Below are 14,120 nucleotides of genomic sequence, written 5' to 3' on the forward strand. Positions count from 1 at the left end.
ATCTGACTGTATACTGTCATATTGATTCTGATATCATAGTCCAAAATACCATAGTTGAGGCAATTATTAAAATAGTTTTGTTTTAGATCCAGTTTTTTAAATGATTGAGGCTATCAATGGTTTAGGCCAGTGAAGAAAGCTAGGGTATCAGTATATGCATTCAGTCCAAAAGAAAGATATTTTCCTATATTTGAAGCTTCTGTTTTTAAAAGCATATCACAAGGGCAACTAGGTGGTGGCACAGTGGATAAAGCACTGGCCCTGGATTCAGGAGGACCCAAGTTCAAAGCCGGCCTCAGACACTTAACACTTACTAGCTGTGTGACTCTGGGCAAGTCACGTAAACCCCATTGCCTCTCAAAAAACAAAGAAAAAAGAGAAAAGCATATCACTTAAAATCTGATTAAAATATGACTAATAAAGTCTTGGGAAGTTCATTATTAATTTTTTTTTTACCTAAATTTGCTTCCTCTCAGGTAAGATACTGTGATTGATTGCTACACAGCATAGATAGTGAGCTTCAATTGACATAGGTGTTTTCATGGAAATCACCTGAGGCCTAGAGTATCATTTCTTCCTCCCCTTATGTCTAGAACACAGATTTGCTAGATTTGTCCTATTTTTGGCATCTGTGAATCTTCATCATGTTGTCATATTCACAGTTACAAAGTAGCTGATGGGAAAGGAGCCAAATACTTGAAACACTAATGAAGAAAAAGAAATAGAGAGAGAGAGAAATGTCTGATTTCAGCATTATTCATTGGGAATGCTATTTGTAAAAGCATTTAATTCAGTTTCTGAGATAGTAATCCTAAGTTTAATAGGAAGTTCATAAATCTACCTCTTAAAAGGTATGCCAAACAATGAAAGTACCCATTATAATTGAAAGCTGTATATAGAACAAAGGATTGAGAAAAACAAAAGTGTGGAATTTTCTATCATTTACATTTTATCAGCATGTCTCTTTTAATTAAATGGACACTGAACCACTCATGTCAGTGCAGGAGATTTTTGGCAATCATGCATTAGCTATATTAGTTACCAATCATTTTTCCACCCCCTTTAAAATAAATTACAAGAATTTGGCAGATTGAGTCTAAAATTCTCCCTATTTACTAAGATTCTTCTTATTCCTTTTCTGTTTCACAGTGGGAAAAGAATGAGATTTTTATATTAAAAGCCTTGCATTTCCTCACTTGCCAAATATTTTGGGTGCCAACTTGTCTTAGTCAAATAAATATTGAAAAGTTGGTCTACAAAAGTTACAGCACACAGACTGTGCAAGAATGTGAAGCTTACAGTTGACTATTTTTCCTCTAAAAAGGTTGTATCTCTGTTAAATTTAGATTAATATAATGCTAAGAGAGTAAAAACACTATTTTAATTATATGATTCCCCCTTCTGGCCCGCCTCCCTAGCAGATGCTACTCATAAAGGGTTAGGTTTTCATTTTGCTGCACAATTCCACTTAATTTATTCATCTAGCTAAGAAGAAAGCTACACAATAGTATTATCATTGTGTAGATGCAGAACACAATACAAATAGCAGTGATAATAGTTCTCCATATTGCTACTACTGACTCCTTGTCAATTAGGCCCATCCAATTCAAAATTTGAGCAAGATTTATGAAATTTTGCAAAAAAAAAAACAAAGAAAAAACAAATCAGGATCTAAGCATTTCTTTCAGTCTTTTTTATGATGGCACAATGCTAAGTGGACGAGACAACCTTCACATTCAAATACCTTCAGCAATAACAACTTAATAAATGGTTCTCATAGTGTGGGTTTTGAAATACCCATGAACCTATTAAAATGAAAATTAAAAATTAGATTCTTTTCCCAGGCAAATGCTGGCAAAAAATGGGCATCCCAGGTCAGGTACATTATTTATCTATCACAGTTTTCTATTGCCAATAGAGACCCCATTGAATATATCATTGGAGGGTACTATTTGGTGTTCTGGCTGTGGAATTAATAAATTTATCAAAACCTTCTGTGAATCCATTTCCATTTTATTTTTCCTGTCAATGTTACCTCTTGTGTACTTGTCTTAAATTTATATGTATATTCCCTTATTTGTCTTATGTTTACTAAGCCTAGTTATTAAACAGAGGTGAGGGGATAGAAGCAGCTATCCTACTACATTGAAATTTGTTGAATAAGGTTGTATTCATTATAGGATAATGGGAGAGGAAACTAGAAGAAAAATTCAGAGTCATCTATCTCAGGGTTTCCCAATATTTTTGAGAACAAGGAAACCTTTTTAACATTAATCAAAAAATGAAATCCCAAATAGTAGCTTAATGAATTACATTTCATTAACCATAATGATATCTGCTCCTGTTTAAAATAATTAATGTCTATTTGTGAGGGCCAAAATTAGATATACTGAGTGTTATTTGGGTGACTCGCCTTAATATTGGGGTCCCAGAAATATGAGGGACCTTTTTTGGTTTAATCTCCCCTCTGAACTATTCTTTTTAGATATTTCTCCCAGGCCAATATGAAAGGAGCCTCTAAGCTTTAGTTCACAAAAGGATCAGATTTTATTACTCAGGAATTGATTAAACAACAAAGGTGAAACTAATAAAAATCAAAGATAAGGAAATGGGAAAATAGAAATACAGATAGAAGCTCTTAACTCTAAATTTAGCCTAAGCTGGTTCAAAGGAATTTAGGGTTTTCAGTAGGTTACTCACCAACCTGAACAGCCCACCAGTCTAAAGTTGCTCACAGGCCACCACTACCTCAGTCAACCTCCAGAGAGAGAGCATTCAACATTCTGGAAGTGCCCTAAGAGCTTAGCTTACTGGAAGTGCCTTCTTGCCTTCAGTCTCTCTTCCCCCAAAAGGGGAGGTCCTTCTAAAGCTGCCCATGGAGAGTTCTCCTTCTGACCTCAATAGCATATACAATCTCAGGGTGGGCCAGGTGTGGCCCCTCCCAAATAATTCAGCTAAAACTTGTGATATTAATCTTTCCCACAAATAATTTTTACCACATATTCATTTATTAAACAAATATGTTAAATATCTTCTATGTGGTGAAGGAGCAGTAACATTTGGTAGATAGAGATGTGACTGCTAAGATGTGGATTTAAATCCTGACTCAGATACATAAAGCCTGTGCCTCAGGAAAGTCACTGAACCTCTTAGATACATTTAACAATACTCTAAGATTATAAATTGGAGAGAAGGTACTGATATGGATTATTAGAGGGAGTTTCCTTACCTGTTATTTGCCAATAATAATGAAACCAAAGGTGCATCCCCTATCTCATACCTCTCAGTGCTAAGGTCATTGGAAGGTTCTAGGTATTATGAGTTAAAAATGAAACTGTCCCTGTTTTCAAGGACCCTTACAGCCTACTTCTTAGTGAGGGTTTAAGGAAGGGGAACAAGAGAAGAGCATTTATGTGGATGAGCCTTGGGGTGTGAGTGTGTGTGTGTGTGTGTGTGTGTGTGTGTGTGTGTGTGGTGGGGGGGGGAGAGAGGGAGAGGGAGATATTGAGAACTAGGGGACTCTGTAAAGGCATTATGCAGGATGTTGCATCTACTCTAAGCCTTAAAGACATACATCTGACATATTATATTTAGTCTACTGAAGGTTTGCTTCTTTAGATTTTTTAGTACCAACAACAATCATATTTAAATATCATTTTGAGTTTTCCAAAGCATTTCATACATCATTTTCTTGTATTTTCATCATACCCCTTCCTGGCAAATTACCATGGGGGGGTGTTATTATAATCTCTATTTTACATATAAGAAAATGGAGGCAAATAAATATCCAATGACTTGCCCAGTGTCACAAAGGTAAGTTTGCTTTTTTCCCTATTTCACTTCCCATTCCTTCCATGTCTTAGTCAGTATTTGAACTCAGGTCTTCCTGACTCCAACATTCTATCCACTGTGCCATATAGTTGAGCTATTTAATAAGATGAAAGTTTAGCAAAAATTTCATAGTCCTATAGGCTTCCTTGATCATCGAGAACTCCTCCCTGATATACTCCAACCTTTTCATTTTACGTACAAGTTAACTGAATGTGACAGAATTATGTACTCCCCCCACAAAGTCTATGATGATTAAGCTTTGATTATGTGCCCATCCAGACATATATTTTTCAGGTCCCATCTTTTTTAACTTGTTCCATTTCATGTTCCCACTCATACTTTAGGAGATACTACTAATTTCCCCTGGACTTTTAGACAATTCATATTTTAATTGTAGTCCATAGAATTAACTAATTGAGGAGCAGCTAGGTGGCACAGTGGATAGAGCACCGGCCCTGGAGTCAGGAGTACCTGGGTTCAAATCCGGTCTCAGACACTTAACACTTACTAGCTGTGTGACCCTGGGCAAGTCATTTAACCCTCACTAAAAAAAAAAAAAAAGAATTAACTAATTTATAGGAATCACCCCCCCCCCCTTTTTTTTGGCGGGGCAATGTGCCCATGGTCACACAGCTAGTAAGTGTCAAGTGTCTAGGGCTGGTGTTTTATCCACTGTGCCACCTAGCTGCCCCCAATTTGTAGGAATCTCAGTATCAAGACAACCTATCATTTTACAATTTTGTTTTTTCAGTACATTTTAACAATACTAAAAATTCACTTAATGGAAAAAAAAAACAAATTAGAACAATAGCTAATTTTACCAAAGTGCTTTATATATTTTTATTCTCAAAACAAATTTTAATATGGTTAATCAAGTGTTATTGCCATTTTATAAATTAAAAAATCCCTAAGACTCCAAGAAGATACTGCTTGATTTCTATCTATATCTATATCTATATCTATATCTATATCTATATAGATATATCTTACTTTTACATTTATATTTTACAACTTCAAATTAGAGCCATTTCATCTCTTGTTTTTAATTCAGTGTTGTGAAATTTAAAATTGGATATAAGAGCATTAAACTTCCCCTTTAATTTTTTCCCCTATATATCTCCCAGACCAGTAAGAAAAAAAGCCTCTGAGCTTTAATCAGAGAGGGATTAGCTTTTGTTGTTTGGGACTCAAACAGGTGATTTAGAGTGATATTCTCATTGCCTAACAGGGTTACTTCATACTTAGCCAGCCTTTGATCTGAAAAAGCTTTTGTCCTGTGACATAGTAAGAGAGCCTCTACTTCGTGAGGGCATTGAACAGTTAGAGGGTTATCTAGGACCAAATCAGAGGCTTTTTCTACCAAAAGGGCTGTGGCCACCACTGCCCTAAGGCAAGGTAGCACCCCAGATGCTACAGGGTCCAGTTGGGTTGAATAGTAGGATATGGGGCATTGGTTAGGCCCCAGTGATTGAGTCAAAACTCCAGAAGCCACCTCCTTTTGTTCATGCACAAAGAGAGTGAAAGGCTTACTATAATTTATCGGAAGTATCACGTGCTTGGCCACGCTCTCCGGGGCAGCAACAGGCGCAAGGCTGTTCATCACAGTCTCCTCCCCAAAAGGGGCAGTCCTTCAAAAGCTGCTTTAACACATTCCCCCCTTTGTTTCATTTGAAAAAGGAATGAGTTTGCTCAATGAAATAGCCAAAAATAATATCCTATGCTAGCTAATTCAACTAAAGAAGCACAGTCATGTAATAGCTCCTCCGAGAGTGGTAAGTTAGGGAGTTGTGTTGCTGGGTTAAGGACTGTGCAGCGTTTTAGAGTGATATTCTCAGTGCCTAACAGGGTTACTTCATACTTAGCCAGCCTTTGATCTGAAAAGGCTTGTGTCCTGTGATGTAGTAAGAGAGCCTCTACTTCGTGAGGGCATTGTACAGTTAGAGGGTTATCTAGGACCAAATCAGAGGCTTTTTCTACTAAAAGGGCTGTGGCTGCCACTGCCCTAAGGCAAGGTGGTGCCCCAGATGCTACAGGGTCCAGTTGGGTTGAATAGTAGGATATGGGGCATTGGTTAGGCCCCAGTGATTGAGTCAGAACTCCAGAAGCCACCCCTCTTTGTTCATGCACAAAGAGAGTGAAAGGCTTACTATAATTTATCCGGAAGTATCATGTGCTTGGCCACGCTCTCCCGGGCAGCAGCAGGCACATGGCTGTTTGTCACGATCTCCTCCCCAAAAGGGGCGGTCCTTCAAAAGCTGCTTTACCACAGTATTGTTGTTGTTTTTTATTACACCACAGACCAGTGCCTCTCTTTGTATAAAGAAAAGTTTTGTACAAACAAAACTGCATCAATGACTTTTACAGAAATAGATGGAGATAGATATATACATGTATATGCCTATATCTGTATGTATATATGCCTATATATGTATAATATATAGGTATATATGTATGTGTGTGTGTGTGTGTATATATATATATATATGTCTGTATCTAGATAGATAGATATTCTTGCTAATGTGTAGATCTGACAATTTCACTACCATTTAAAAATATATATATGTTGTTGTTTCCATGGCTTATGGGGGACAAGCAGTGAGCTCCTTAGTTTGACATTCATTGTCTTCCATAATCAGTCTTCCAATCTAATGTTCCATGTTTTGTTGTTGTTGTTGTTGTTATTGTTGTTGTTTGTTTCATTTTGTTCTTTTTATTTTTCCCCTACATAGGAAATACAACATGGTGAAGTAGCTAGGGTGCTGGAATTGGAATCTCAGGTTCAAATTCTGCATCTGTCACTTCCCGTTTTCTGTGTCCATGGTCAAATGATAGCCTCCCTGTACCAATTTTCTTATCTGAAGAATGTATTGATAATAGCATCCACACTTCACAATTGTGAGGATCACACAACATTATATTAAAAAGTGTTTTTCAGAACTCAAAATGACTATACCAAGACCAGTTGTAACCAAATGGTATTAACAGTTGTTTTCTGATTTTATATGGCATTCTATTGCCCTTATCTATTTGTTCATGTTTCCCCCCATGACTAGAATGAGCATTTAACTCATCTTTACCTCTAGAAAATCATCCCTTCATTCAATGTCTAAAAAGTACCATCTCCTCCAAATCAGTCCAGCTCAAAATGACCACCCCTCACCTTAAATATAACTGTGTGACCTAGACTGACTTCTTGGGAAGCAAATACTATCTTGAACAGAAAACAATATAAGAAGTATCCTAGCTAAGGCAATCTTGCTTGTTACTACTTCCATATATCTGTTATATATTTGTAACCAGGTGCTACCAATATTCCTGTCACTTTCATTAAGACTATAGTTATCCTGCTTAATTTGACACAGAATTCTAATGCATTGAGCCTGAGGGTGACACTATTTCCCTTGAAAAAATTACACAGTCTTTGAAACATATATTTTATAAGTTGATTTTGTTATGTTTTTGCTTTTGTTACTTAGTTTCAATTTGTGAGGATTGGCATAGAAGCATACATAGAAGCATACATATTGATTGATTCATTCATTCAACCAATGTTAACTTTATGAGAAAAGTACTGTAGAGACCTCATGAAGTCTACAAGGGTGTCACAACCCCCCTTCTCCAGGAGTTTAAGAATATCTGCTGTTGACAGCTTAGAGGTAAAAGGACAAATATGCTATTTATGTTTATGATAAAATCTCAGCCATTTTGGCAGCTCAGGGACATGTTTTGCTTATTTCCTTGTTCTCATGTAATTTCTGAATAGGTAAAGCTATTTTCCAGATAACCTGAGTTCCATATTGGTGAGGTGTAACTATATTACAGTACTTACCATCCGCATAAATTAGTACAATTTTTATTATTTAATAATCATTAAATCATTAAACAGGGAAAGCATTTCTCTGAGATGAATAAATTCCATGGCCAAATGTACTTAATAAATACTTGATTAATTTTATAAGATTTTTCTATATACAAATTAATGTGACCTTTTTCCATCTAAATGAAACTTTACAAAAAATCTGTAAGTCGACTTATTGTTTTATGCAATACACAATTAAACATGTCTCTTCCCTTCACCAAATGTACTGATAAGTAATGTTTCTGTTCTCTGTGATGCATGATGAATTAATTTCCATCCCTTGTTAAAATTCAAGCATTCAAATGAATAAACTAACATGTCTCTACATACTAGAGTGGGGAAAGATAGAAACCTAGAAAATAAATTACACTAACAATTTATTTTGGCAGAATCATGGCCCATTTCCAGGAAAGAGCAAAATCGACATTATATGACATGCTCTCAACTCAGATAATCTTTTAAATTTTGGTGGTGATTAACAATCCAAATACAGAGTGTACACAATTTAAGGGTATAGAAATCATGAAAGCAAAGCTTTATATTCCCCTTTTTATCAAAATAAATGTGTTTTGTTATTTAGATCTTCAAAGAACCTTGTTAATTTTCAACAAAGGCTTTAGATTCAATATATTCAGTATCAATGGATTCACATAACTGCCATGAAATGCACAAATAAAAATTTACATTAAAAGAACATTAGAGGCCTGACTGGAACCAAAAGAGATGAAAAAACAATTCAGCTTCAAATGTTTCACTGTGTAACCCACTACACTTTAAGAGCCATCTGTTCTCTGTTCATGCTCCATATCCAGTGTCATCTACCACAGTAGAAGTAGACATGGTTTTTCATCCTCAAATTAAGTGGAATCAATATAGAATATTGGGATAGAAGCACAGGCCCTTCCTGATAATACCATGCAACAAGACAGTTGTTTTAATATAATTAGAGGCCAAGATGGTATAATAGATAGAATAGCATACTGGGAAACAGGAACCCTGTGCTCTGGGCCATTTCTGCCATTTACTAGCCATTGGACCTTGGACAGAACATTTCATTTCTCAAGACCTCAGTTTAATCATAAATTAAATGCGGTGAGTGGATGAGATATTTTCTAAGCTACTCCTATTCCAATGACAAACCTGAACTTCTTGGTATTAGAAGGGCTTTGGTGTTTGAAAGACACACTATTGATAAAATCTGATTTTGATAGTATATAAGTTGGGTGATGAGATGATTTTGCAGATGTGAGGAAATAGAGATGTTTTAAAATTAAGTAATTGGATGTCATAGATCAATCCAGAAGAACGAGGGATTGTGAGACAGAGGATCTAAATTCAAATTCTATCTTTGCTACTTACTACTGCGGGGACATCGGAAAAAGTCACCAAACCTTTCTGGGCCTTAGTTTCTCGAGCTCCAATATAAAGAGGTTGGACTAAATAGCCTGTAAGGTGCTATCTATTAAATATGTGATGTTTTAATTATTCATAAAGGTAGAAAATTCATGCATGGGTTAATGTGCACAAATATGGTCACTCCTAAATATAGACAGTAATCATAGAAGTAAAAAAAAAAACACAGTTGAAACATTTCTAGCCAAAAATCAAAAATGCCTAAATGTCCTTTATACAGTACAAAGATCCCTAGATTTATAACCAGGAAACCTAAGTTCACATCTTTGGTCTGCCATTTATTTCATTTTTTTCTGAGTCTTTTATTATTAACTTCTATAATTTTAAATAATAATAGTTTTATTTAAAGTTGTGAGTTCCAAATTTTCCTTCCTCTCTGCCCTCCATGAGACAGGGAGCAATCAGATATAGGTTATACATGTGCAATTATGTAAAACATTACCATGTTAGTCATTTTATATAAGAAAACTTGAATAAAAATAAATTAAAGAAAGTGAAAAATGGCATGGTGCAGTCATTAAATATCAGTTCTTTCTTCGGAGGTGGATAGTATGCTTTATCATTAGTCCTTTGGGAATATCTTAGATCGTTATATTGCTGAGAATAGTTAAGTTATTCATAGTTCTTCATTAAACAATATTGCTGTTACTGTGCACAACATTTTCCTGGTTCTGCTCTCTTCACTAATATCAGTTCACATAAGTCTTTCCAAGCTTTTCTGAAATTCTCTTATTTGTCATTTCTTACAGCACAATAAATTCCATTACAATCATACGCCACAGTTTATGTAGCCATTCCCCAAATGATGGGCATCCTTTGATTTCCAATTCTTAACTCTGCCATTTATCACCAATATGATTTGGGCAAATCACTTTTGCTTTCTGAACCTGTTTCCTCACCTAAAAGAGATGGTTCTGCACTAGATGACCTCTACCATTCCTTACAGCTCTAAATCTCTGGTTTTATGAGCATCTCATGGAACAATTTGAACAAAATCCATTATTCAAAGACAAGTTCAGTTTTCCCAAATGTTTTACCTAAAAACACAAAGTGAAACAAAAACAAAAACAAACTACAACAACAACAAAAACCTCAAACAACTAAGAATTACATTTTTGAGATAGATCATCAGGCCAGGATAAAAGAGTTTATTTCTTTTTGCCATGAATTTTGTAAATTGGGTCTTTTCCTCAGTCAATACTTGGCAATTAGAATTAAATTATAATTCTTTATTAGTCCTCAGTCTCCACACTTTTTTTTGGTGAGGCAGTTGGGGTTAAGTGACTTGCCCAGGGTCACACAGCTAGTAAGTGTCAAGGGTCTGAGGCCAGATTTGAACTCAGGTCCTCCTGAATACAGGGCCAGTGCTCTATCCACTGTGCCACCTAGTTGCCCCTAGTCTCCACATTTTTAAGATTAATTTCTCTTGTCCTTTTCAAATTTCAGCTACTAATCTTTGGGATAGGAAATGAAGAAAGGGAAGAATCAGACTCTAGCACTAAATGATACATATCAAATGAAAGGTGAGCAGTGTGGCTCTATTCTGAAGGGAAAAAAAAAGGCAAAAAAACTAATAGAGGATATGTCCATGATACCTGGTCACTTTGTAGACATTTTTGGGCTTATTTTTTTGTCCCCACTCAATCCAGAAACATGCAAATTATCCCACAAGCCATCAGAAAGTGTCCCAATCACTCTCTGAATTGGCGCTCGCTCTCTCTCTCTTTCTCTCTCTCTGGCTATATCTTACATTTTTTGAACTTGTGCTTCTTTAAAACATTTCAAAACTCAATTAGACCAACACTTTTCATCACTGACTATTAGTTCTATTTGGAAGGGTAGCTTCAGAAAGATATCCCATTTACTACTTAAATTAGTGTCCATTTAAAAGCACCTGAGTTTGCTAGGACTTATAAAATGGTATTTGATTTAAGGAGGACAGAACAGATCTTTGGAGGGGAGAGGGGTTGTTCCCTGACCACTGGCACATGAAATTTCTGAGTTAGAGATTTCACTTTATTTCATTAAGTTATAGCTTCTTCAAAGAGTAGAACAATGAATCTTCAACCTGTCTTTTTTTACAGTTTTTTCCTAAATATTCCTTCTCTCTCACTCCTTACTTCTTCCCTCCCTTATTTCTTTTTATCCCTTATTTCTTTTTCTCCCTCATTCTTCCTTCTCTCTCTCCTTTCCTTCTTTTCCTCCCTTCCTGTCTCCCTCTCTCCTCATACCCTACTTCCTCTTCCTTTCATTACAAAGTATGATTTTGGGCAGGGAAGGGAGGAACAAATTATTTATCCTTGAAAATGAAGGTGATATAAAAAAATAAAGGCATCTATATTTTCAAAGAAATATTAATCCAATCTATATATACATACCTCTATTGGGGATAAAATAGGAATGCTTTATGAGATATTAATGCCTTACCACAAATTAATTTATGAGATAGTTTTTAATATCATTTAGGAAAATTAACATGGTATGTGAGTGTTTAATGTGGAGGCAGAAGATTTGGGTTTAATTCCAGCCCTTGTTCTTTATTCCCTGTGTGACATTGGGCAAATCACTCCAACTCATTGTGTCTGATTCTATTATCCTATCTATGGAAGTACCAGAATATAGAACAATAACTAAAGAAAGAAGTACAGGAAGTTCTTTTGAAATGAGTCCAATACATCATGAAAAAAGATATTACCATCAGTTGAAAAGTATTAATGAGGAGATCTTGAGGAATAAAATATTATTTTACAAAGCTTGCTTTTGACCCTTATGTCTCCTTCAATACCACAACTGTTGATAACTAAGAGAATCAATGAATGAAGGAGGTTAGCAAGATACAAAGCTACCATTTTTCTAAGTCCTGACATTTTATTACCACAATGAATTTGGGTGAATTTACACCATGACCCATTTCTATTTCCAGATTAATATCTAAATGCAATGCATTTAAGACAGACTTAAGCATCACTTGTTTCAAATGTGCAGTAATATATCTTCTAAGGTTTGTTGTTGAGCCAATAAAGTCTGATGAGATGCAGTCAACTGAAGGTTAACATTTCTGATCTACATGAGTGTTATTTGCATAATGAACATGTATCATCCCACTCAGATCACAAACATGTGTGGTCACTTTCTTTTACTTACCTTTCTTATATTGATACTGTAAGTGGATGAGGTCATGAGAGATTGTGCAGCTAGTCTTGTTCATGCCATCACCCTTGTTGGTGATAGGCAGAAAATATGGCAGTGATGCAATAGAGTTTGTTGGAATTAAAATTTATGGGCCTGTTATAGGAAATCATGCTTTCACTCTATAGTATCTCAGTGCTATTTGTGATACACTGTAAATAAAAAGCCCTCAGTGATGACTTGAATGTAGTTCAGAGAAAGAATACAACCAGCACTATAAATAATGTTCTATTGGAATGGACTACATCTCACATTAATAACTTTCACCTGGAGACATTACATTTTTCATTAGAAAAGAAATCTACTCTGACACCTCACCCTTAAATTTTCTTGCTGAAACTTTTATCCATGTGATTCTTATTCAAGTGGGTAAGTGAATTGTGCCCACATCTGTCCACATGACCTGGTGAAGGTGCCCTGGAAAATCTGTTTTTGCTGTCAGTCATGAAACTCATTAGCTTTCATGGTTTCTAGGCACATGCAGTGAAGAGAGAAGCATTCAATTATTGCAATCAAACAGCTTATTTTCATTTTGGCATTAAAACTAACAAAGTTAGGAAAAGTTTTTTTTGAAAAGAAATATCCTGAAATTCCACTAAGTACCATAATATATTGAATTTTTTTTTGCTATTTAAAGATTATACATAAATGGTTTGTTTTATTTTTAACAGGCAAGTTGCTGCTAGAAGTGTGACATTCTTTTTCAAGGTAAGTAAATTTTAAAGTAAATTATATTGAAAATTATCATGGTTTTTGATTTATTGCTTTGAAAAGACTATTAATGTTAAAGCCAAGGAGGCTGACAGTTTTGTTGTTCAAAACCAGCAATATGCCACTTTAATTACCTTGAGTTCTAGCTTAATGTTCATGGGGCTGACATTAATATACATAGGACAAACTGACACATTATTCTTTTGACTGAGAACAACTAATTAACTTGGTGGTTTCAAAACTATCTGATGAAGAGAAGTAAAATATAAAGTGTGCAATGTTGTCTGATCATGATGATGGTAGTTCAGAATAAAATGTATTCCAAAGAATGATTTTTTTCTTAATTTGTATTGCTAATTTTTCCCTGATCTTTGAAATATATGAAGGTGAACCTATATTCTGGTTTTTGTTTTTTTTGGGTTTTTTGGTGTGGCAATTGGTGTTAAGTGACTTGCCCAGGGTCACAAAGCTAGTGTCAAGTGTCTGAGGTCGGACATGAACTCAGATCCTTCTGAATCTAGAGCCAGTGCTCTATCCACTGTGCTACCTAGCTGCCTGATGAACCTATATTCTAAAAGCAGGCCTTTTGTAACCTCAGAAAATGACAACCTGAAAGATGAATGTTTTGCATCTTCATGCTCTGACTTGAAAGTGTAATTCCTCTGTTCTAGAACACTTTTTGCATTTCTTAAATGTGTCCATGCTTTCCATGAATTGAATCATTGATTGCCATCACAGTGGCATAATTTTTGTTTCTAATGAAATTTTGAAAAGGTTTTGAAGTGTTCCAATGGGTTAAACAAAGTATTTTATGCATCCTTTTATGTACCAAGAAATGACCAGCCTACGAATTCCTTTTATCAGCTTGGTGGGCTCACAGGAGCTGTGGAGGTAGTAAAACAAATGAAGTCATTGTCCTTTACTCCACGCTTGGCATAAAATGTTCTGTTCCCTGGGGGAGGGGGGTTGAGTGGGAGCTGAAAGGCACCCATGGATCCATTCAGGGGAAACTACTGATTAGCTTGTATGGCAAAAATCAAATGATGCTGTGGATGAAAATATCAGGACTGCTTTTAAGCTTTGTTTACTTTGATGAGATGATATGGTATGCTCACTG

The 14,120-nt window shown here is 35.6% G+C and overlaps 1 long non-coding RNA gene across 1 annotated transcript in view; it reads left to right on the forward strand.

The window, feature by feature from the left end:
* LOC122730770 overlaps positions 1-13,004 on the forward strand; it is a 698,032-nt gene extending 685,028 nt beyond the window's left edge. The window contains exon 3 of the long non-coding RNA XR_006353545.1: positions 12,964-13,004. This is a non-coding gene — a long non-coding RNA (uncharacterized LOC122730770). The remainder of the gene's footprint in view (positions 1-12,963) is intronic.
* Positions 13,005-14,120: the final 1,116 nt, after the last annotated feature.

The sequence above is a fragment of the Dromiciops gliroides genome, chromosome 6, assembly GCF_019393635.1.
Source record: "Dromiciops gliroides isolate mDroGli1 chromosome 6, mDroGli1.pri, whole genome shotgun sequence".
NCBI classification, from domain to species: domain Eukaryota; kingdom Metazoa; phylum Chordata; class Mammalia; order Microbiotheria; family Microbiotheriidae; genus Dromiciops; species Dromiciops gliroides.